Source organism: Musca vetustissima, unplaced genomic scaffold (genome assembly GCF_032173495.1).
Source record: "Musca vetustissima isolate MV318-11 ecotype Yass unplaced genomic scaffold, APGP_CSIRO_Mvet_v1 utg1054, whole genome shotgun sequence".
NCBI classification, from domain to species: domain Eukaryota; kingdom Metazoa; phylum Arthropoda; class Insecta; order Diptera; family Muscidae; genus Musca; species Musca vetustissima.
The window spans coordinates 355,162-377,286 of record NW_026883211.1 but is presented as its reverse complement, the minus strand read 5'-3'; the positions used below and the strand labels follow the sequence as shown (position 1 = coordinate 377,286).

The 22,125-nt window shown below is 33.5% G+C and overlaps 1 protein-coding gene across 1 annotated transcript in view; it reads left to right on the top strand.

The window, feature by feature from the left end:
- LOC133330047 (tyrosine-protein phosphatase Lar-like) overlaps nt 1-22,125 on the top strand; it is a gene marked incomplete at its 3' end in the record, with an annotated part of 419,885 nt that overhangs the window by 67,760 nt on the left and 330,000 nt on the right. The gene's annotated exons all lie outside the window — the stretch shown is intronic.

Here is a 22,125-nt window from a genome sequence, read left to right as displayed (position 1 = left end):
ATCACACATTTCACTTTTATATTATTATGCTTCAATGAAATACATTTTGGCAAGAAAAAAATTGCAGCCCCAAAAGTATGCAACAATTTTTAAAATTTCAAAAATTTTTGTTAACCATTCCCGTTGCATAATTTTGGGTGTTATTTTTCATTTTCTTATCTTCATGCATTTATAAAACACATGTCCAACACTTTATATGGCCTACTTCATCACCAACCCGAAATTAACAGAAATTTTAAAGCCTAGCTCGTTCCTTCTAGTAGCTAACCTGCCACCAATAATTTTGAAAAATGAAAACTATGCCCAAATAACGGAAATCGTAAGTAACGATTACTATTACTGAACTGGAACCCTTTCAGTCATTTTGACGTCCTCCTCACAAAGGGGCTGCTCAACTTCATTTTTCCTTTTCGGGCAATTTTTTGATTGAGAGAGTGAGTTTTATTGTCACGCCCTTTCTTCTTCTTCGTCGTCGTTTTTAAACCCCCCCTCCTCCTGTCATAAGTTTCTGTTGGCTTTCAACAAACATGAACAAGTTTTACCAAATATATAGCTAGCCAGTCAGTCAGCCAACCCAGCTAGGTACTTGTTTAGACCTACAAACATGTCATCATGCCACGAAACATAGGCACGACATGGCCTTTGATATTAAAAAGCCTTGATGTATGCTTTAAAATTTTTTGTTTTGCAAAAAAAAAAAAATGGTTGACTGACTGGCTGCCTGGCTAGACATGAAATATGAAAATGGTCAAACAGTTGGACTGTATGGAATCCTGTCGGTGTGTGTGTGTGTGTTTGGCGCAAAAATAACAAATAATTATTTTCCTGATGATGATGACATGTCAGTCACACAAAAAAAAAAAAACACAAAACAGAAGCAAACGGAAGTATGTCAAATGTCGGGTTGGGGTTATTTGAAGCAAAATATTTTTTGATGAATATTTTTGTGAAATTTTAAAAATATGGTCTGTTTTTATGTTTTAGTTGGGTGCTCTAATAAAGGAAGCACACAGAGGATTCGCCGGCCAAAGCACGCAAAATAAATAGTTACGGGGTCCTCCAATGATCCGTTGATTTTTTAAAATTCTTTTCGGGGTCTGCAATAAGAGTAGATTTTTAAAATACGAGCCTGGATTTTTTAATTAGTATTTTTCATGAGGCCACATGAACGTAGAATTTTTTGAAGAAGATGAAACGGGCCTAGGCACATCGACGAAATTTATTTGTTTTTGGGAGCTGAAGCGAGAGAGCGCGATGCGGCTTTCACTTCTCGGCGATCCACTTCATCCAAAAAAAAAAAAAAAATAACATCCAACGGCACAGACAGTGGTGGAGCAAATTAACGCAGGAATCACGATCTCCACTCTATCGTTTTTAAATTACTCTTCCCTCGATAATTTTTTTCCTTCGTTCTTTCAAGCCGGTTCTGTACACAAAAAATCAGAAAAAAGTTAAACGGTACAATCTCTGTGCCGAGTGAGAAGAGGTCCATGAGAAATGAGATTTTTCTCTCTCTCTCTCTCACATTCCCACTCACTACCAACTACAGAAATATTTCATTTCGTTCCCGTATACACTCATCTTGGTCCGTTCAATGTCTGTTGAGTGCGAAGAATGATGTAGACAACGGAATATCCTCTCTGTTCCAACCCAAAGCCAACAGAAAACAGGGTTTGTCTTTCTAGGGTTTTATATCCTTCACCACACTGTGGTACAGGGTATTATGTATTTGTGCATATGTTTGTAACAGGCAAAAGGAAACGAGATAGACACATGGTTCCTTTGGAGAATATGCATAGAATCACTTTCTGAGACGATTTATGCATGTCCGTCCGTCCGTCCGTCTGTCTGTTAATGTTAAATTGTAAACAAAGTACAGGTCGCATTTATGAACCCTATTGAAATTAGGAAAAATCGGTTCAGATTTAGATATAGCTCCCATATATAGTTTCGTCCGATTTTAAGTAAATAGTGCATCAAAGTCCCTTTATATGCTTCGATTGGCACGAAATTTGGCACAGCGTAATGAATTAGGTCTAGAATGATGTGTGTCACGTTTCCTGAAAATCGGTTCAGATTTGGATATAGCTCCCATATATATTTTCGTTCGATTTAAGGTAAATTGTGTACCAAAGTCTCTATATATACTTCGATTTGCACGAAATTTGGCACAGCGTACTAATTTGAGTCTAGAATGATGTGTGTTAAGTTTCCTGAAAATCGGTTGAGATTTAGATATAGCTCCCATATATATTTTCGTCCGATTTAAGGTAAATGGTGTACCAAAGTCTCTATATATACTTAGATTTGCACAAAATTTGGCACAGCGTACTGAATTAAGTCTAAAACGATGTGTGTTAAATTTCGTGAAAATCGGTTCAGATTTAGATATAGCTCCCATATATATTTTCGTCCGATTTTATGTAAATGATGCACTAACGTCCCTATATATACTTCGATTGGCACGAAATTTGGCACAGCGTAATGAATTAGGTCTAGAATGATGTGTGTCACGTTTCCTGAAAATCGGTTCAGATTTGGATATAGCTACCATATATATTTTCGTTCGATTTAAGGTAAATGGTGCACCAAAGTCCCTATATATCTTTCGATTTGTACGAAATTTGGCACAGCGTAATGAATTAGGTCTAGAATGATGTGTGTTAAGTTTCGTGAAAATCGCTTCAGATTTGGATATAGCTCCCATATATAGTTTCGTCCGATTTAAGGTAAATGGTGTACCAAAGTCTCTATATATACTTCGATTTCTACGAAATTTGGCACAGCGTACTAATTTGAGTCTAGAATGATGTGTGTTAAGTTTCGTGAAAATCGCTTCAGATTTGGATATAGCTCCCATATATATTTTCGTCCGATTTCAAGTAAATTATGTACCAAAGTCTCTATATATACTTCGATTTGCACAAATTTTGGCATATCGTACTGAATTAAGTCTAGAATGATGTGTGTTAAATTTTGTGAAAATCGGTTGAGATTTAGATATAGCTCTCATATGTATTTTCGTCCGATTTAAGGTAAATGTTGTACCAAAGTTTCTATATATCTTTCGATTTGTACGAAATTGGGCACGGCGTACTAATTTGAGTCTAGAATGATGTGTGGTGAGTTTCGGGGAAATCGGTTCAGATTTGGATATAGCTACCATATATATGTTCGTCCGATTTTAGGTAAATGGTTAGCGTACTAAATTGTGGTGAATTTCGGGAAAATCGATCGAGATTTGATTTTAAATAAAATGTTCCCTCCAAAAATCCTAAAACTTTACTTCTTTTAAAAAGTGTTGCCTAATTTTAGGCTTGTTGCATAAAAATTGCAAAAAATTAGGCTATGTTTGTGTACTCAGAAATATTTAAATTAAAATAAACTACTGCATTCTTTTGGCTTCCAATTTTTTTAATATATTTTTTTTCTATATTTATTCTGTTTTAAAATTGTTCCGTAATTGTCGAATTTTAAAGTAAAAAATAAATAATAATAAAAAAATATTGCCTACATTTAGGCTATTATATATATTTACTTAGAAATTAAATCTTCATATCCAATTATTTTCTATTTGACATATTCTTTCCTCACCTTGTCGCTCATGTTTTCAAAACATTTAGAAAATCTCATTTTTCTAATTTACACAAAGTATTGCATACATTTAGGCAATAATGGTAATTCTATTTACCTAAAAAAATAAATTGCAATAAAAATTGATAATTTTTTTATTTGTTATATCTGATTTCATCACATTGTTGATGTTTTCCAAGCAATTAGGAAATTCATTTAGGATTTTTTTTTATTATTTATAAATATTGAAAAAAATACATTGCCTACATTTAGGCATATTTGCATATATGCTCAATAATGTTTATTTTTTTATTTATTTATTTTTTTTTTTGAAGTCTTTGAATGTGATGCAAAATTATTTTATTTGATTTTTGTTGTTCTACAATTTATTTGCTGCTAATTCTTATCACAATTAAAACAAATTATTGCCTACTTTTAGGTGCCAAATAGGAAATTGCTTTAATCCATTGGCTTAGTGGAAAATGTTTACTAAACTTAGAGAAAAGTTTTTCCTGTTTTCTTGTTGTATTTAAATAATACTTCAAGCCTTAAATATTTGAAAATTTTGAAATGCTTGTTCTTCTTCTACGTCGTTTGTTTGGCTCTATTAGAAAATTTACTCACACACACACACACACTTGTAGAGAAAGTAAATGATTTTATTTACTTAGCAAATTTATTTCCATTTAAAATTTCACACATACTCAGACTTCTAGGCAGTCAGGCAAATAACATTCTAAAAGATTTTTGTTGACGATGGAAGAGAGAGAGAGAGAGAGAAGATCTCTCCTCCTTCATGGAAATTTGTACCACAAATTTGCAAAACTCTTTACCTAAACAATGATTTGAATTTATCACTTACGGAAAAAAATCCCTAACAATTTCGATGTTCCTCCCCACCCCACCACACCACACTCCAAAGGAAACGGAAAAGGAAACTTTACTTGCTTTGCTTCGACAATCCCTATCGATGGCAGGGAACAACAAGAAAAACCCCAAGTAAAAAGGAAATCAAAGGAGGGGAAACAAGTTTATTGTTTTGATAAGGGGCATAGAGGGGTTGCAGGAGGAAACCAAAAATAAGCAACAAATTATTTTTACCAACAAAAACAAACTTCAAAAATGGAAAATAAGAATGCTGGGTGCTGGTGTTGAGATGCTGCCTTTGGCAGCTTCCATTGTTAAGTGTGAAAATCTATAGCTTCGCCATCAAGTATCTAAGGAAGGAAGGAAGGAAGTTTTGGCATCTGAGTTTCGTATCCCGTTCAATAAACACCAACAGTAGAGTAAATAAAGCTTACAACTGAGTTGTTAACTAGGCAACCAATGTAAGCCACCACCAAATGATAGTCAATGAAATAGGGAGTTGATGTAAGCCACCACCAAGTGATAGTCAATGAAATGGGGCGTTGAGTCCTTTAGTAGCTGCTGATCCTTGAGAAATACTTTAATCTGCATTTTTAATTTGTTCAACAACAAAGATGCTAAGACAAACAATTGATTTACATTTTCATCGTGGTTCGAAAATTATTTGTTCGTCTTACACAAATCAGGACAGAGTTCGCACTAGCCCAGCCAACCAGCCACTTAGTCCGCCAGTCATGGTTCATATTGCTTGGGAATTATTTTTGTAAACTTGCTTGGCTGTTGATATGTTTTATTGTCCTGAACTGGACTGACTACCTTCTTTGTAGTTATTGCTCCAAAAACTTGTTCTGCTCTTCCTTGGCCATGCTACGCTGAGCTGTCCTGACATCCGTTTCGTTTTCCGTTGTGTAGAATTTTTGTGAATCCTTTGGTTTTATTTCTTTATTTTTTGTTTATGGCTCATTGTATACTGTGGCATTATTTTATAACTAAGCCATGGCCAATATCCTATCCCCTCTTTTGTTTTTGACTTCTATGTCATTTGTTTTTGAAGAGGAAATTGTTCCTCTCTCTCTCTCTCTATTTTACATTATAATATAGCTAATCTCGTATTCAATCTATAAAGCCACTTAAATATAGATTTTTGTCATTTTTGTTTAGAAATGAGCAAAAATATCTTCCGGCTGTCAACAGGCCAGCACACAAAAAAATTTTTACCCTCTTTGGAAAAACGATTTTTGCTGCCCATTCTCTTCAACAGCTTTCACCATTCAAAGAGGATACAGAGGAATCATCTTTGAATGGCGAAGGCTATTTATTTGTTTTATTTGTTTTCACACAGCCTTTTTTCCTATTTATTTTGGTACGATTCCAAAAAAAGACATAATGGCAAATAATCTTTCAACGAGTTAGCCAAAAACAAACAACCAAAAAAAAAAAAACATGGATATTGATTGTTGACACTGGAAAACAATATTTTTCTTGGTAATTTTTTTATTTAAATATTGATATTCTACTTAAAGGAAACCCTACGTTTATTTAAAGGCTTCAAAAGATAAACATACAAAAATTTGAGAATATAAATGACTCCAAAAAGTATACTTTAAAACACCAACCCTATAAATAGGCTGTGAAAATTATAATTCAAAAGTCCAATATTATTTTAAAGGCTCCAAAAAAAAAAAAGCTTAAAAAATCTTACCCTCTAAGTAGTATGTGAGAATGATACTTTGAATATCCACGCCTCTAAGGAGGCTGTGAAAATTGTACTTTGAATATCCATGCCTATAAATACGCTGTGAAAATTATAATTTAAAAAATCCACGCCGCTAAGGGGGCTGTGAATTTCTTAATTAAAAAATCCACACATGTAAGGAGGCTGTATTTTTCTTAATTAAAAAAATCCACGCCTGTAAGTAGGCTGTGAAAATTCGACCTTAAAAAATCCACACCTCTAAGGGGCTGTGAAAATTCGACCTTAAAAAATCCACACCTCTAAGGGGCTGTGAAATTTCTTAATTAAAAAAATCCACGCCTGTAAGGAGGCTGTGAAAATTCTACTTTAAAAAATCCACAACTCTAAGGGTCTGTGAGTAGTATGTGAAAATGATACTTTGAATATCCACGCCTATAAATAGGGTGTAAAAATTACACTTTGAATATCCACGCCTATAAATAAGCTGTGAAAATTACACTTTGAATATCCACGCCTATAAATAGGCTGTGAAAATTCTAGTTTAAAAAATCCACGTCTCTACGGAGGCTGTGAAAATTCTACTTTGAATATCCACGCCTATAAATAGGCTGTGAAAATTCTAGTTTAAAAAATCCACGTCTCTACGGAGGCTGTGAAAATTCTACTTTAAAAAATCCACGCCTATAAATAGGCTGTGAAAATTCTAGTTTAAAAAATCCACGTCTCTACGGAGGCTGTGAAAATCCACGCCTTTAAAAAATCCACGCCTATAAATAGGCTGTGAAAATTTTACTTTAAAAATTTCCACGCCTTAAGGCAGACTGTGAAAATTCTAGTTTAAAAAATCCACGCCTTAAGGCAGACTGTGAAAATTCTAGTTTAAAAAATCCAAGTCTCTACGGAGGCTGTGAAAATTCTACTTTAAAAAATCCGCGCCTATGTAGGCTGTGAAAATTCTACTTTAAAAAAATCCACGCCTATATAGGCTGTAAAAATTCTACTTAAAAAAATCCATGCCTATGTAGGCTGTGAAAATTCTACTTCAAAAAAATCCACGCCTATATAGGCTGTGAAAATTCTACTTTAAAACTCCATGCCACTAAGAAGGCTGCAAAGTATTATCTCAAAAAATAATCTTTAAAAATCCAAGCCTGCAAAAATCTTTAAATATCCACGAATCTGAGAAGGCTACAAAAATCATTCTTTTAAAATCCACACCTAGATGTAGGCTACAAAAACCATACTTAAAAAATGCAAGTCTATATGTAGGCTACAAAAATCATACTTTCAAAAATAACACGCCTAAATTTAGGTTACAAAAATCATACTTTAAAAAATACCAAGCCTAAATCTTGGCTACAGAAATCGTACTTTCACAAAATTCACGCCTAAATTTAGGCTACACAAATCATCCTTTAGAAAAACCACACATCTCAGTAGAATCACAAAAATATACTTTAAAAAATCGACTCATTTGAGGAAGCTGAAAAAGATACTTTCAAATCTACCGCGCCTAAATCTAGGCTATATCATAAATCTAGGCTATACAAATCATACTTTAAAAATCGATGCCTAAATGAAGACTAAAAAAATCATACATTGAAGATCAACGCCTAAATGTAGACTACAAAAATTATAATTAGAAGAATCCACAAATTTCGGTAGAATCCAAAAATCCCAAAAATATACTTTACAAAATCCACGCCTTCTGAGTATGCTGCAAAAATAGTATTTAAAACAATCCACGCTACATACTATGCTCCTCCGAGGAGACTTCAAAATGCCCTTAAAAATACTCGCCTCCGAGAAGGCTTTAAAAATGTTTTTTTTTTTGTTTTTTGTAATTCACGCCTCATAATATGTTCCTCCGAAGGGGATTCAAATATTTCCTTAAAAAAAAGAATCGCGCCGTGGAGGCGTTTAAAATGTTCTTTAAAAAATCCACGCCTATAGGTAGGTCCTGATATTTTTTTTTAAATCCAAGCTAAAAAGTAGACAATTTTCTTTTTAAATCCAAGCCAAAAACTTTACCCTCTTATTTTTTTTTAATCCAAGCTAAAAAGTAGGTCCTGATATTTTTTTTTAAATCCACGCCAAAAGGTATGCCCTGATATTTTTTTTTCAAATCCAAGCCAAAAAGTTGGGCCTGATAATTTTTTTTTAAATCTAAGGCAAAAAGTAGGCCCTGATACTATTTTTTTAAATTCGCGTAAGAAGGTAGACCCTAATAAATTTTTTAAAACCACGCCGAAGTTAGGCCCTGTTAATATTTTTTTAAATCCACGTCTGAAGGTAGGCCCTGATATTTTTTTTTAAATCCATGCATGAAGGAAGGCCCTGATAATATGTTTTTTTTTAACTCATGTCTGAATGTAGATCCTGATAATATTTTTTTTTTTAATTCACGTCTGAAGGTAGATCCTGATAATATTTTTTTTTAAATTCACGTCTGAAGGTAGACCCTGATAATTTTTTTTAAATCCATGCCTGAAGGTAGACCCTGATAATATATATTTTTTTTTAAATTCACGTCTGAACGTAGACCCTGATAATATATTTTTTTTTTAATTCACGTCTGAAGGTAGATCCTGAAAATATGTATTTTTTTTAATTCACGTCTGACGGTAGGCCCTGATAATTTTGATGATCCCAATGGACATAGTATCCAAGTGGACGGTTGTCACAACAACCGAACATCCCTAACCTAAACTCACCAAGGCCCTGATAATATTTTTTTTTTAATTCATGTCTGAAGGTAGACCCTGATAATTTTTTTTAAATCCACGCCTAAGAGTAGGCCTTTAAAATGTATATTTAAAAAATCCACGCCTGTCTATAGGCAATGAAAAAATATTGTTGAAAAATCCACGCCTGTCTATAGGCAATGAAAAAATATTGTTGAAAAATCCACGCCTGTCTATAGGCAATGAAAAAATATTGTTGAAAAATCCACGCCTGTCTATAGGCAATGAAAAAATATTTTTAAGAAATCCACGCCTGCTTATAAAGCTTGTGTGGATGCTTGAAAAAATATTTTTTGAAAAACTCTACTGACTTTTGTTAAAGAAAATTTTCTTTAGTTTTTGTTTTTATTTTTTTTTTTTTGATAACTCAGCATTTTTCCCCGCTTCCCCAGCAATTATCTGCAAATCTTGAACATTTTATTTTATATTTTTTTATTCGCACTCCTCTTCTGCTTCGACAATCTATAGACAATCAACAGCAATTAGAAAAATTAAACCGACAGTTTAGTTTATTGACAGTTCAGCATTTAACTTTTATCTCTACAATTTCTTTAATAATTTCTGCTATAACATTATCCTGCCAAGCTACCCGGCTTGTCGCAAACTAATCTTTGGTATTTTTTTCCGATGAATTTTCCTCGGCGTGTGGGTATGTGTGTGAAAAATTTGTTATTTGGTTTTTTTGTGCTGGCATTTTTCAAGTCAGATGATATAGCTATTGATTTCCCCCCTTCGTCATCGTCTTCTTCTTGCCTTAATTAAAAACTTAACACAGCAAGAATATTATTGGAAATTTTCGAAAAAAAAAACATTTTCCTGAAAATAGTTTTAACTTGTCTGGTGTGGAGCAGAATAGAGGCAATACAAACTCTTCTATAAACTACTGCCAGTATGCTGAAACTATGAGGCAGAAGATAGGATAAAGTTTTGTTGGATAAGTAAAACAAATTTCTGCTGAACAGAAATCAATAATTCAGGAATTTTTTACAGGGGCTAGAGAGAGAGGGGAAAAAAGGCGAGGGGGTGTGGAGTGTTTGAGAGAGGGGTGGGATTTGTTAGGGGTAGAATTGATGATTATAGTTTTATTAGTTCATATTTTATTATGCATAAAAAAACAAGGCATAGTTTTAGGATGTAATTTTCGAACAATCCTAAATTGTATTAAATTTCTTTAAAAAATGAAGCATAGTTTTAGGCTGGGAGTATAACAAAAAAATTAAAAGTTTTCCACTAATTCCAAATACCACCACGAAATCCAATATCCATGTAAATTAAAAATTCATTTAGTTTTCCCTATTTATTTAAAGTTTCATAAAATTGTAGCATACTTTTAGGGGTACCATGAAGTTACCATAATGAAATTGGTTAAAAGAAATTCCATTTTATTTTATATATTCAAAAAAGGGTTAACCCCTTTAATATTCCTGGAATGTATCTTAACCCCAACATATGCCGTGTTGTTTTTTTTTCTTCTCCTTAATTTTTCTTCAAACTAAAGCATAGTTTTAGGGTTCAAAAACTATATATGAAAATACACAGTTTTCCCCACTTAAACACATGTGACCCATATTCTGTGGTGTCTGTCGTCTTCTTCCTATATGGCGACACCAGGCAGCCAACAGGCTTGTGCGGGAGCTTTCGTCATTGAGCATATGGGGCAGGTAACCCCTTCTCCCTCCTAATATATGATCTCTTTTTCTCTATATATGTCCATGTATCTATGTGTGTGTGTGTGAGTGTTTCACATTTTTAATTTGTATATTTAAAGAATAATTATATATTTGGTTTGTTAACGAGCCTTGAGCACGTTTTGTTTTTTCACTTTTGACAGCCACACACACATACAAAGAACTCCGTGACTCAAAAAGGTGTGGTGCTTTGCTCGTGAGTATTCTGACCTGGCCAGCCGAAATAAAAAATGAAACTACTGGTAATTAAGTTAATTAAACACTTCACATTTTATATCTTCTGCGATTATACACTCTCACGTTCACGCGGGGCTTTTCCAACGCCACACACACAAACAAACACACATATAATATAGTCACCTTTCAATGATACAGTTTTCGTTTTTTCTTCTGGTGTGAAGAGAGGGGAAGGGTATCATGTGTCAGAGACATTTCATGTAGCCTTTCTCTTTTGAAATTTTACCCCTTTCTTGCCTTTAATTTAAAATGAGTAATTAAATTAAAGACATGCCTTGAAAAATATTTTTTTAAAGAAAAACGCACTTCTTAGGGACCAAGAAAAAATATTCTTTGTAAAACATCCTTTTCGGAAGGACCCAGACTTTTTATGGGTGAAGCTGAGGGACTCAAAGAATTGTTTTTAAATTCGTTTGAGTTTTCTAAGGACTCTTAAAACATATTTTTTTAAACAGGCGCACCCAATGACGATGGACAACTATTTTTTTTTAATTAAAACTTCTGAAGGTATCTGAAAAAAAATTCTTCGAAGAATTCACGCTTCTGTTGGACCTACAAATATTTTTTAAAGGTAATCTATGCTTCTGAGGCAACCTGAAAATATTTTTCCTTCTGAAAGACCCTGAAAAATAATTTTAAAAATAATCGCCTCTCCCAAAGACCCCTAAAAATATTTATAAAAAAATATGGGCTTTCACGGAACTATAAAAATTAAAACTTCTGAGGGATCCTGAGAAAATATAATAATCTCGTTTCTGTGGGACTCTGAAATATATTTGGAAATCGGTGCTTCTGAGGCATCCTGAAAAATATTTTGAATATATTTTGATTCTAAAGAACACAGAAAAATAATTTTAAAAATAATCGCTAATTTTGGAGAAATGTAAAAAGGTTTTTTGTTGTTGTTGTTTTTTCGCTTCTAAAATGTAAAAAGGTTTTTGTTGCTGTTTTTTTTTTTGTTTTTGAAAATTGCGCCTCTAAGAGACTCTGGAAAAATATTTTTTTTAAAAAGCATGCGTTTCGAATAAACCATAGCTTTTTAAACTTAAGCTTCTGAGGGACTCTAAAAAGAATATTCCTCAAAAAAATCACCCTTCTGTGAGACAAAGAAATATTTTCTAAGAATAATTTTTGCTTCTAAGAATCCATACAAATATTCATAAAAAATCGGCTCCTTCATTTTTTTAAAAATCTATGCTTTTGAGGAACCCTAAAAATATTATTTATACCCTACACAACTATGTTGTCAGGTTAATATAGCTTTGTGCAGCCCCAAGAATTTGTAACGCCGCGAAATATTGGTCCCAGACCCACCTTTAAGTATACCGATCATCATATCTCGACTAGCTGAGTCGATCCAGATAATTTGTAAACACGATACAGGCCACAGTTATGGACCAATCTTCCTACGTGCAGGATGGGTTCTGGCCAATGAAGACCCCTATTGTTTTTGGTAAAGATCGGTTAATATTTAGGGTATGAAATGGACCAAAAACTTTATTTTTGTATGATTTTCTGCTCGCTAGAGAGACCACAATAATGACCAAAACATCGTGAATTTTTACACGGAGAAGGGGAACGGGTCAAGGAATAAGAATGCCTGTTTTGATAAAGATCGGTTAATATTTAGCGGGTCAAATGGACCCTGACTCTTGCGTGAAAAATTACAATAGTTGTATTCTCTGACGTATATATTTACCTTTTCGAGTCTATCTATAGACTGTTGAAAACCGAACATAACAACACAACCCATGGGAAGGTCAAGAGAGTGCAAATATGGCCCAAGATCAGAATATAGAACCACAAATAGTTAGATTTTCGTGGAAGTTGTGTAGGGTATCATATAGTCGGCCCCGTCCGACTATACTGCTCCGCTCACTGGTTTTAATCGATACTTCTTAAGGACCCTCAAAATTATTTTTTTTAAAAAAACTTTTATACGCTTGTAAAATGTTTCTTTCAAAAATCTTTACTTCTAAGGTATTCTGAAAATTACTTTTAAAAAATATGCCATGCTTTCGAATATAATCAATGCTGCAAAGGGACCACCCTTGCTTCTGAGAGCCCAGGAAAATATGTTTACGAAACTCTAGGCTTCTTATGAACCCTTTTTTTGGTTTTAAATCTACTCTTCTAAGGGATTATAAAACATATTTTTTATAAACTCTTCCCTTCTGAGGGACCATGAAAACTGTGTTCATAAAAATCGAAAAAATCGATGCTTCTGAGGGACATTAAAAAATCTACCCTTCAATTTTAAAGAAAAAAATCTACTCTAGTGATGGACACCGAAAATATTTTTAAAAGATTTTGCTTCTAAAGCCCCTATTGAAAAATATTCTTTCTAAAAATCTTTACTTTTAAGGTATTCGGAAAAATACTTTTAATAATATTCCATGCTTTCGAGGGATCTTGAAAAATATTTAAATGTTAATCAATGCTGTAAAGGGACCCTTGCTTCTGAGAGGCCAGGAAAAATATTTTCTTACGGAACTCTAGGCTCCTTTTTTGTTTTCTTTTGAATCTACTCTTCTAAGGGATTATGAAAAATATCAAAATATTTTTTATAAACTCTTCTTTTCTAAGGGACCATGAAAACTGTGTTCATAAAAATCGATCCATCGGCGGGAACATGAAAACTGCTATAAAAAAATCTACAGTTCTTGGTGATCATGAAAAATTATTTTTCCAGAAATTATTGGTCCATAGCCTCTTGGTAGGCCTAGGGCGTGGATTTTTTTAAACAATTTTTATAGCCTCTTGGTAGGCCCTAAGGCGTGGATTTTTCAAAATAATTTTTATAGCCTCTTGGTAGGCCCTAAGGCCTACCAAGGATTTTTTAAAACAGTTTTTATAGCCTCTTGGTTGGCCCTAAGGAGTGGATTTTTTTAACAATTTTTATAGCCTCTTGGTAGGCCCTAAAGCGTGGATTTTTTTTAAACAATTTTTATAGCCTCTTGGTAGGCCCTAAGGCGTGGATTTTTTTAAACAATTTTTATAGCCTCTTGGTAGGCCCTAAGGCGTGGATTTTTTAAACAATTTTTTTTAGCTTCTTGGTAGCCTCTTGGTAGGCCCTAAGGCGTGGATTTTTTAAACAATTTTTTTTAGCTTCTTGGTAGCCTCTTGGTAGGCCCGAAGGCGTGGATTTTTTTAAACAATTTTTATAGCCTCTTGGTAAGGCGTGGATTTTTTAAACAATTGTTATAGCCCCTTGGTAGGCCCTTAAGGCGTGGATTTTTTTTATAAATTTTTTTAACCTCTTGGTAGGCCCTAAAGCTTGTTTTTTTAACAATTTTTATAGCCTCTTGGTAGGCCCTAAGGCGTGGATTTTTTTAAAAAATTTTTATAGCCTCTTGGTAGGCCCTAAGGCGTGGATTTTTTTTAAAACAATTTTTATAGCCTCTTGGTAGGCCCTAAGGCGTTGATTTTTTATAAAATTTTTTTAGCCTCTAAGGCGTGGATTTTTTAAACAATTTTTTTAGCCTCTAAGGCGTGGATTTTTTAAACAATTTTTTTAGCCTCTAAGGCGTGGATTTTTTAAACAATTTTTTTAGCCTCTAAGGCGTGGATTTTTTAAACAATTTTTTTAGCCTCTAAGGCGTGGATTTTTTAAACAATTTTTTTAGCCTCTAAGGCGTGGATTTTTTAAACAATTTTTTTAGCCTCTAAGGCGTGGATTTTTTAAACAATTTTTTTAGCCTCTAAGGCGTGGATTTTTTAAACAATTTTTTTAGCCTCTAAGGCGTGGATTTTTTAAACAATTTTTATAGCCTATATATATATTTGTGTTTTGTTGCCTACTTTGGGGCGCCATCACAATTTATTATCATAATGCTGGTTGCTTGGTCCTCCATCAGACTCTTTCATTGTTTTAACTTATTTATTACACAGAATTTGTCATTGTCGGTAGTTTTTTTCTTTACTTCTATATTATCAAAAATTCTCTTTAATTTCTGTAATTTCATTTAAATAAAATGACGAAAAAACGACATGAAACCCTTCATGCTTTTGTGACAATACAAAAACGCTTTATTAATAATGGGTGTTTTCTACCGAAAAGAAAACAACCGAGGGAAGAGACCCGAAAATCAGCAAAATAAAAAGTCAAAACGAAACTGATAATTTAAATAATTAATCAGATACAACGAATGACAGACAAAGGGGAAGGGAAAAAAATTAAAGAGAAGAAATATATCATGGCGAGAATGCCAAAAAAAAACCCACTTCACTTAAGTCAGTGTGACCAAAAAAATAAGTCACACCATGTCGTCCTTTTTTTCAGGGTTGGAAATTTTAGCTTTTTGATGGGGAAAACAGCAAACATTATGGCAACACCACCCCTCTCTACGTGGGCATCATTAACATCATCTGTGTGTTAATGATGCCCACCAAAGTGATAATAAGTTAAGTGAGACACAAAATGCTTTTGAATATAAAAGTTAAATATTTAATGCCTACTTTTAGGCAAAGAATTATTTTTTGTTTTGGGTTTTTTTAATGCCTACTTTTAGGCAATTTTTTGTTTTGTTTTGGAAAATAGCTAAATAAATCCACCATTAACAGGGATAAATACTTAATGTCTATGAACAAAAAAAATCAAAAATCAAGCTATTTATTTATTTAAAAGAAAAATTAGGAATATTCATGGAAATTTTTTTCCCAAAAAAACAAAATCCCACAAAGAAGTAAACCACTTTTCTTTAGAAATCAGGTTTGAGGAGGAGGAAAGGGGTTTTTGGTAATAATGTCACCATCGAAGTAGATAATAAAAATTCTTATGAAAATAAGCTTCGCTGTCTTAATTTGTTTATTATTAATTTAAGCGAATATTCCGATGAATGGAAGGGTTAACTGGAAAATTTTACGATTTGCCTGGTTGGCTCGGTTAGAAGGCAAGGGGTTTGAACACAAAATACAGACATAAACATAAAATTCCAAACAAGCATGATTTGTTGTTATTTTACCCCACCTTCCCTACTCCCCTCTCTCTCTCTCTCTCTCTCTACCCATTGTGAACCCTTGTCATGGTCTTGGTTAAAAATGGCCCGGGACACTGGAAATTTCTTTCTTTTGGATTTGTCGTGAAACTTATCATGAAAGTGTCACTGGCAAAAGAATCAATTATTTGTGTCCTTAACAAGAAGAAGAAGCAGAGCAGAGCAGAGAGAAGAAAGGAAATTTAACACAGCATACAATCAACAAAGAAATTGGATGAATGACGGACTGGCTTGAGCCATGGCAAGCCAAGCTATGCCGGGCCAGCAAACTATCCTGGGCCAGTAGTAGTTAATTACAAGAATGCCAATTAAAAGTCTTGGCGTGTAAAAACAAAACAAACAAATAACCCCGGCGCATAACAACAAGAAGACGAAGACAATGTCTCAACAAGAAATGGACTACAACAACAACAACAATTATACTTTTGCAAAAACGAAACGAAAATCAGCAATTGTAATTACAAAACAACAACGAGCAGTGTAGTAATATTTGTAATAGACTAGAACAGGGAGCAAACAGAGACCGCGGCCGAGAGTGGCGGAAATCAAAATAGCAGAAAACGGAAATACTGCACACAACAAAATGTACAACAACAACAACAGCAACAACATTATGAAAACACCATCAACAACAAAACATAGCTCAGCTATATGAAATAGCTTGGCATCCGCCAGCTAGCTTGGCAAGCCATCAACAACATGCTACAAAACAATTATTTGTTTTTGAAGTTTTTGTTGTTGTTTTCCTATTCCGATTTTCAAAAAGACGTCACCAGTTCCTCCCCTCCCCCCCTCCATTTTACTCACTCACTCTGATTGTTCAAAGCAAATCTTTGCAAATTGATAATTGAAAAGTCTAAGAAAGAAAGCGAAGCAAAGTTTTCAAGTTAAATAGAAAACGGATTGTCAATAACCAACCAACCAAGCAACTACTGCCTAATTGTAGGCAATACTTATTTGCAAGTTTCAATATTTGTCATTTGAGGTGGTGGTAGATTTTTAATTATATTAATAATTTGGTAAGTAAAGCCTAAGAGTAGGGAACAAACTTAAATAAAATAAATTTTGGTTATTTTCAAAATATTTTGTAAAGCATATCCACAAGGCGTTGGTATGATAAATACGTTTTTGAAGCATATCCACAAGGCGTGGATTTTTAAACACTATTTTTAATGCATATACACAAGGCGTGGATTTTTAAATACTATTTTTAAAGCATATACACAAGGCGTGGATTTTTAAATACTATTTTTAAAGCATATCCACAAGGCGTGGATTTTTAAATACTATTTTTAAAGCATATCCACAAGGCGTGGATTTTTAAATACTGTTTTTAAAGCATAACCACAAGGCGTGGATTTTTGAAAAGTATTTTTAAAGCATACCCACAAGGCGTGGATTTTTGAAAAGTATTTTTAAAGCATACCCACAAGGCGTGGATTTTTAAATAATATTTTTAAAGCATATCCACAAGGCGTGATTTTTTAATTGCTATTTTTAAAGCATATACACAAGGCGTGGATTTTTAAATAATATTTTTAAAGCATATCCACAAGGCGTGGATTTTTAAATAATATTTTTAAAGCATATCCACAAGGCGTGGATTTTTAAATAATATTTTTAAAGCATACCCACAAGGCGTGGATTTTTGAAAAGTGTTTTTAAAGCATACCCACAAGGCGTGGATTTTTGAAAAGTATTTTTAAAGCATACCCACAAGGCGTGGATTTTTGAAAAGTATTTTTAAAGCATACCCACAAGGCGTGGATTTTTGAAAAGTATTTTTAAAGCATACCCACAAGGCGTGGATTTTTGAAAAGTATTTTTAAAGCATACCCACAAGGCGTGGATTTTTGAAAAGTATTTTTAAAGCATATCCACAAGGCGTGGATTTTTGAAAAGTATTTTTAAAGCATACCCACAAGGTGTGGATTTTTTTACATACTACTTTTTGAAGCATACCCACAAGGCGTGGATTTTGAAAAGTATTTTTAAAGCATACCCACAAGGCGTGGATTTTTTACAAGTATTTTTAAAGCATACCCACAAGGCGTGGATTTTTGAAAAGTATTTTTAACGGTACGGTACGGATTTTTTTAAATTTCAAAATTAAATTTTTTTAAACATCTCTTAATTTTATTTTATAATTTTTTTTCTCCACAATATAGGCTCATTGATTACCTATCTGATTTTCCTTCATTCCAAGCCATATCTTAAGGCTGAAATCGTAGAGGCAATTGAAAAAGTTTTTTCCCCAACAATAACTTTTGACTCCTACTGGTATTGTTGTTGTTGTTATTGTTACAAATATTTCTTTTTTCTTATTCACATCTCACATGCCATGAATCTACTTTGAAGAAACCACATTTCTTACGTTTATTGTTGCTGTTGTTCTCCTTCAATGTTCCTTAAAAGTTATTGAGCTTTTAACAAGTTATCAAGATTGTAAAGCCTAAATGTATGCAAGTGTTTATTGAATGTTTTATTCGATAGATGGATGGATGGGTTTTTGTTGGGGGCTGTGCTGGGTTGCCTGAGATTCTTTCCTCTTCGTGCAGTTGAAGTGAAGATGGTTTTCTTAACACAACTATTGTATGAGGTCTTTCCTTGGGCTTGCTATTGTTGTTGTTTTAGACAACAATAACAGTAACAAAAACGAGGGGGGAAACTCGTAACGACTTTTCAACTGTTACATGTATGCTGACAACTTAAGCACGATAAACATAAGTTTCAGTTTACAATGATAGAGGAACAAATAAAGGTATGTTTCCCGGGGTATACAACAAACACATATGTGTGGAATATGTATGTATGAGTGAAAGTGTGTGTATGTTGGGGTAATAATGTAAAGAAAAACAGCAACAAGAACTCTAACCAGTAAAGAAAATTGAAAAGCTACTTTTCTGCAAAAACACACCCACTGGAAGAACAAAAACATGTTTTTCTCACGAACACACATTCTCTTACTCACACCTACTTCATTTTGGAACTATCTGGGCCATATTCACACTTCATGCCCTCGCGATATCAACCACTATCACTTCGACTACATGTTACATGATGTAAAGCTGATATTCGTCTTCGCCACCTTCAAGGCATTTTTCAGTCATTGGCAAAAATGAAAATCGTTTTGTTTTTCCATTTGTTTTTCTATTTTTTTTCATTGCTGTATGTATGTGGGGTTTCCTTCCCTTTTGTAATAGGAACACATAAGAACTAACGGAAAACTATAAAAACGGGAAACAAGTGGTAATTACATGAAGGCCTATAAAGGAAATGACTGTCTGCCTGCCAAACCATACAATAACAAGTCACAAGAAGCAGTAGAATAATAAGAACGAAGTAGCAAACGGCGATGAACGGGCAATGGGGAAAATAGAAAAAAAGTAAGAAAAAAACAACAACTTTGATGGTTAAATGATGGAATAACAAGAAATCATAGGGGCGAAGCAAAAAAATCAAGCTTTTCAGAACCTTCAGGTTGGGAAAAGAAATGTACGAGGAGTTAGTAAAAATTCAGTTACAAACAAGCTTGATAATATTTTTTAAAAATCCATGACTTTTGGGTATGCTATAAAAAATATTTCTTTTTAGAAATCCACGCCTTATGAGTATGCTATAAGAAATATTTAAAGAAAATGCACGCCCTGTTGGTATGCTATAAAAAATATTTTTTTAGAAATCTACGGCTTATAAGTATGCTATGACAAATTTTTAAAAAATTCACGCCCTTTTTTAAATCCAAAATCCACGCCTTGTGGGTATGCTATAAAAAATATTTCTTTTTAGAAATCTACGCCTTATGAGTATGCTATAAGAAATATTTAAAGAAAATGCACGCCCTGTTGGTATGCTATAAAAAATATTTTTTTAGAAATCTACGGCTTATAAGTATGCTATGACAAAAAATATTTTTTTTTTAAATTCAAATAAAAACCTTTTTTTAACTCACGCCTTGTGGGTATGCTTTAAAAATATTTTTTTAATTCACGCCTTGTGGGTATGCTTTAAAAATATTTTTTTAATTCACGCCTTGTGGGTATGCTTTAAAAATATTTTTTTTAACTCACGCCTTGTGGGTATGCTTTAAAAATATTTTTTTTTAACTCACGCCTTGTGGGTATGCTTTAAAAACATTTTTTTAACTCACGCCTCGTGGGTATGCTTTAAAAATATTTTTTTTAACTCACGCCTTGTGGGTATGCTTTAAAAACATTTTTTTAATTCACGCCTTGTGGGTATGCTTTAAAAATAGTTTTTAAAAATCCACGCCTTGTGGGTATGCTTTAAAAATATTTTTTTAATTCACGCCTTGTGGGTATGCTTTAAAAATAGTTTTTAAATATCCACGCCTTGTGGGTATGCTTTAAAAACATTTTTTAACTCACGCCTCGTGGGTATGCTTTAAAAATATTTTTTTAATTCACGCCTTGTGGGTATGCTTAAAAAATAGTTTTTAAAAATCCACGCCTTGTTGGTATGCTTAAAAAATGGTTTTTAAAAATCCACGCCTTGTGGGTATGCTTAAAAATGGTTTTTAAAAATCCACGTCTTGTGGGTATGCTTAAAAAATAGTTTTTAAAAATCCACGCCTTGTGGGTATGCTTAAAAATAGTTTTTAAAAATCCACGCCTTGTGGGTATGCTTTAAAAATAGTTTTTAAAAAACCACGCCTTGTGGGTATGCTTTAAAAATAGTTTTTAAAAAACCACGCCTTGTGGGTATGCTTTAAAAATAGTTTTTAAAAATCCACGCCTTGTGGGTATGCTTTAAAAATAGTTTTTAAAAATCCACGCCTTGTGGGTATGCTTTAAAAATAGTTTTTAAAAATCCACGCCTTGTGGGTATGCTTTAAAAATAGTCTTTAAAAATCCACGCCTTGTGGGTATGCTTAAAAACAGTTTTTAAAAATCCACGCCTTGTGGGTATGCTTTAAAATTAGTTTTTAAAATTCCACGCCTTGTGGGTATACTAATTTTGTTTTAAATCCAAGTATACCCAGTTTTTTCTTCTACGCCATGTGGGTATGCTTTAAAAAAAATCTTTTAAAATCCACGCCTTGTGGGTATGCTTTAAAAATAATTCGTAAAAATCGACGCCTTGTGGGTATGCTATAGAAATATGTTTCTTTGGTATTTTATCTCTGCCCTTTGAAATTTTATCTGCCTGCCAGTAGACAATAAATTCAATATAAAACATTAACAGCAGATTAACCACACAAGAAAAATATTGAAAAAGAAAAACCATTTAAACTATAGCATACTTAAAGGCTTCAAGTGAATTTTGGTTGTTTTTAAATAATTTACGAACTGTTTGCATGTAGAGGCAGTTGTCGAATATATTTCCTCTAACTTTTCACACTCATCACAACAAAAATAGACAAATCCCTTTTGTCTATATATTTGAGTGTGTGTGTGGCTGTGTGTCTTTGAATTCTAAAATACATTATCCAATAAACGAAAAGAACATTTATGCGGCCCATGTGTTGTATGGTTCCCCACTCCCACTCCCCCTCCCGGTGAGGAAATGTAGGAAGTAAATCTAATGCATAAAATAAACGTAACTGCAAAACATGGAATTTTTTAACAACAACGAAGAAGAAACCGCATGGACCTAGGCATGTGCATGTGTGTATGGCATAGTTTTAGGTGCTATAAACAAAATGAGTGAAGGAAGGAAGAGTCGTCAGAGTAGGAAGGGGAGAAGGAGGCGGTGTACACGACCATCATCGTCACTTTCAATCTTAACAACGCCCAGCAGAACCTACATAAAAACTTTGAAAGCTCGTCCCAACACCCTGCCCCCCTTCACCTCTCCCTCCACCATTACCACTTAAGGGACTGTGCGTTTCATTGTTTGAAGCCTTCTATTTTATTCCCTGAAACAGACACACATACCAAGAGTTGTTCATTCATTCACACACACACACACAAACACACCTATCTAGATATATATCAAGTGAATTGTTAGTAAAGCATAAATCTTGTTTAGCAGAAATTGTAATGTGCTGACATGGCTTGAAAAGTAAATGCCGGTTGTCTGTCTTGTGCCTTCAACAACGGGTTTGGATGGATGTCGTCTCCCCCACCACCATTTCACATTTACTCCTTTTGTGTGGCATTATTGTTGGCTTTACCCGACTACTGCAGTAATATCATGTAAATGTTCATTTTTCCGTTTCGTTATGTTTTTCTGGTTGTTTTATTTTTTTTTTCTTCTTTCTGTATTACCAGAAGGGAACATTATGCAGTACAAGACAGTTAAATGTTCCAAATGGACATGATGGGAAAATAAAGTGAATGGAATGAAAATACAAGCAACTC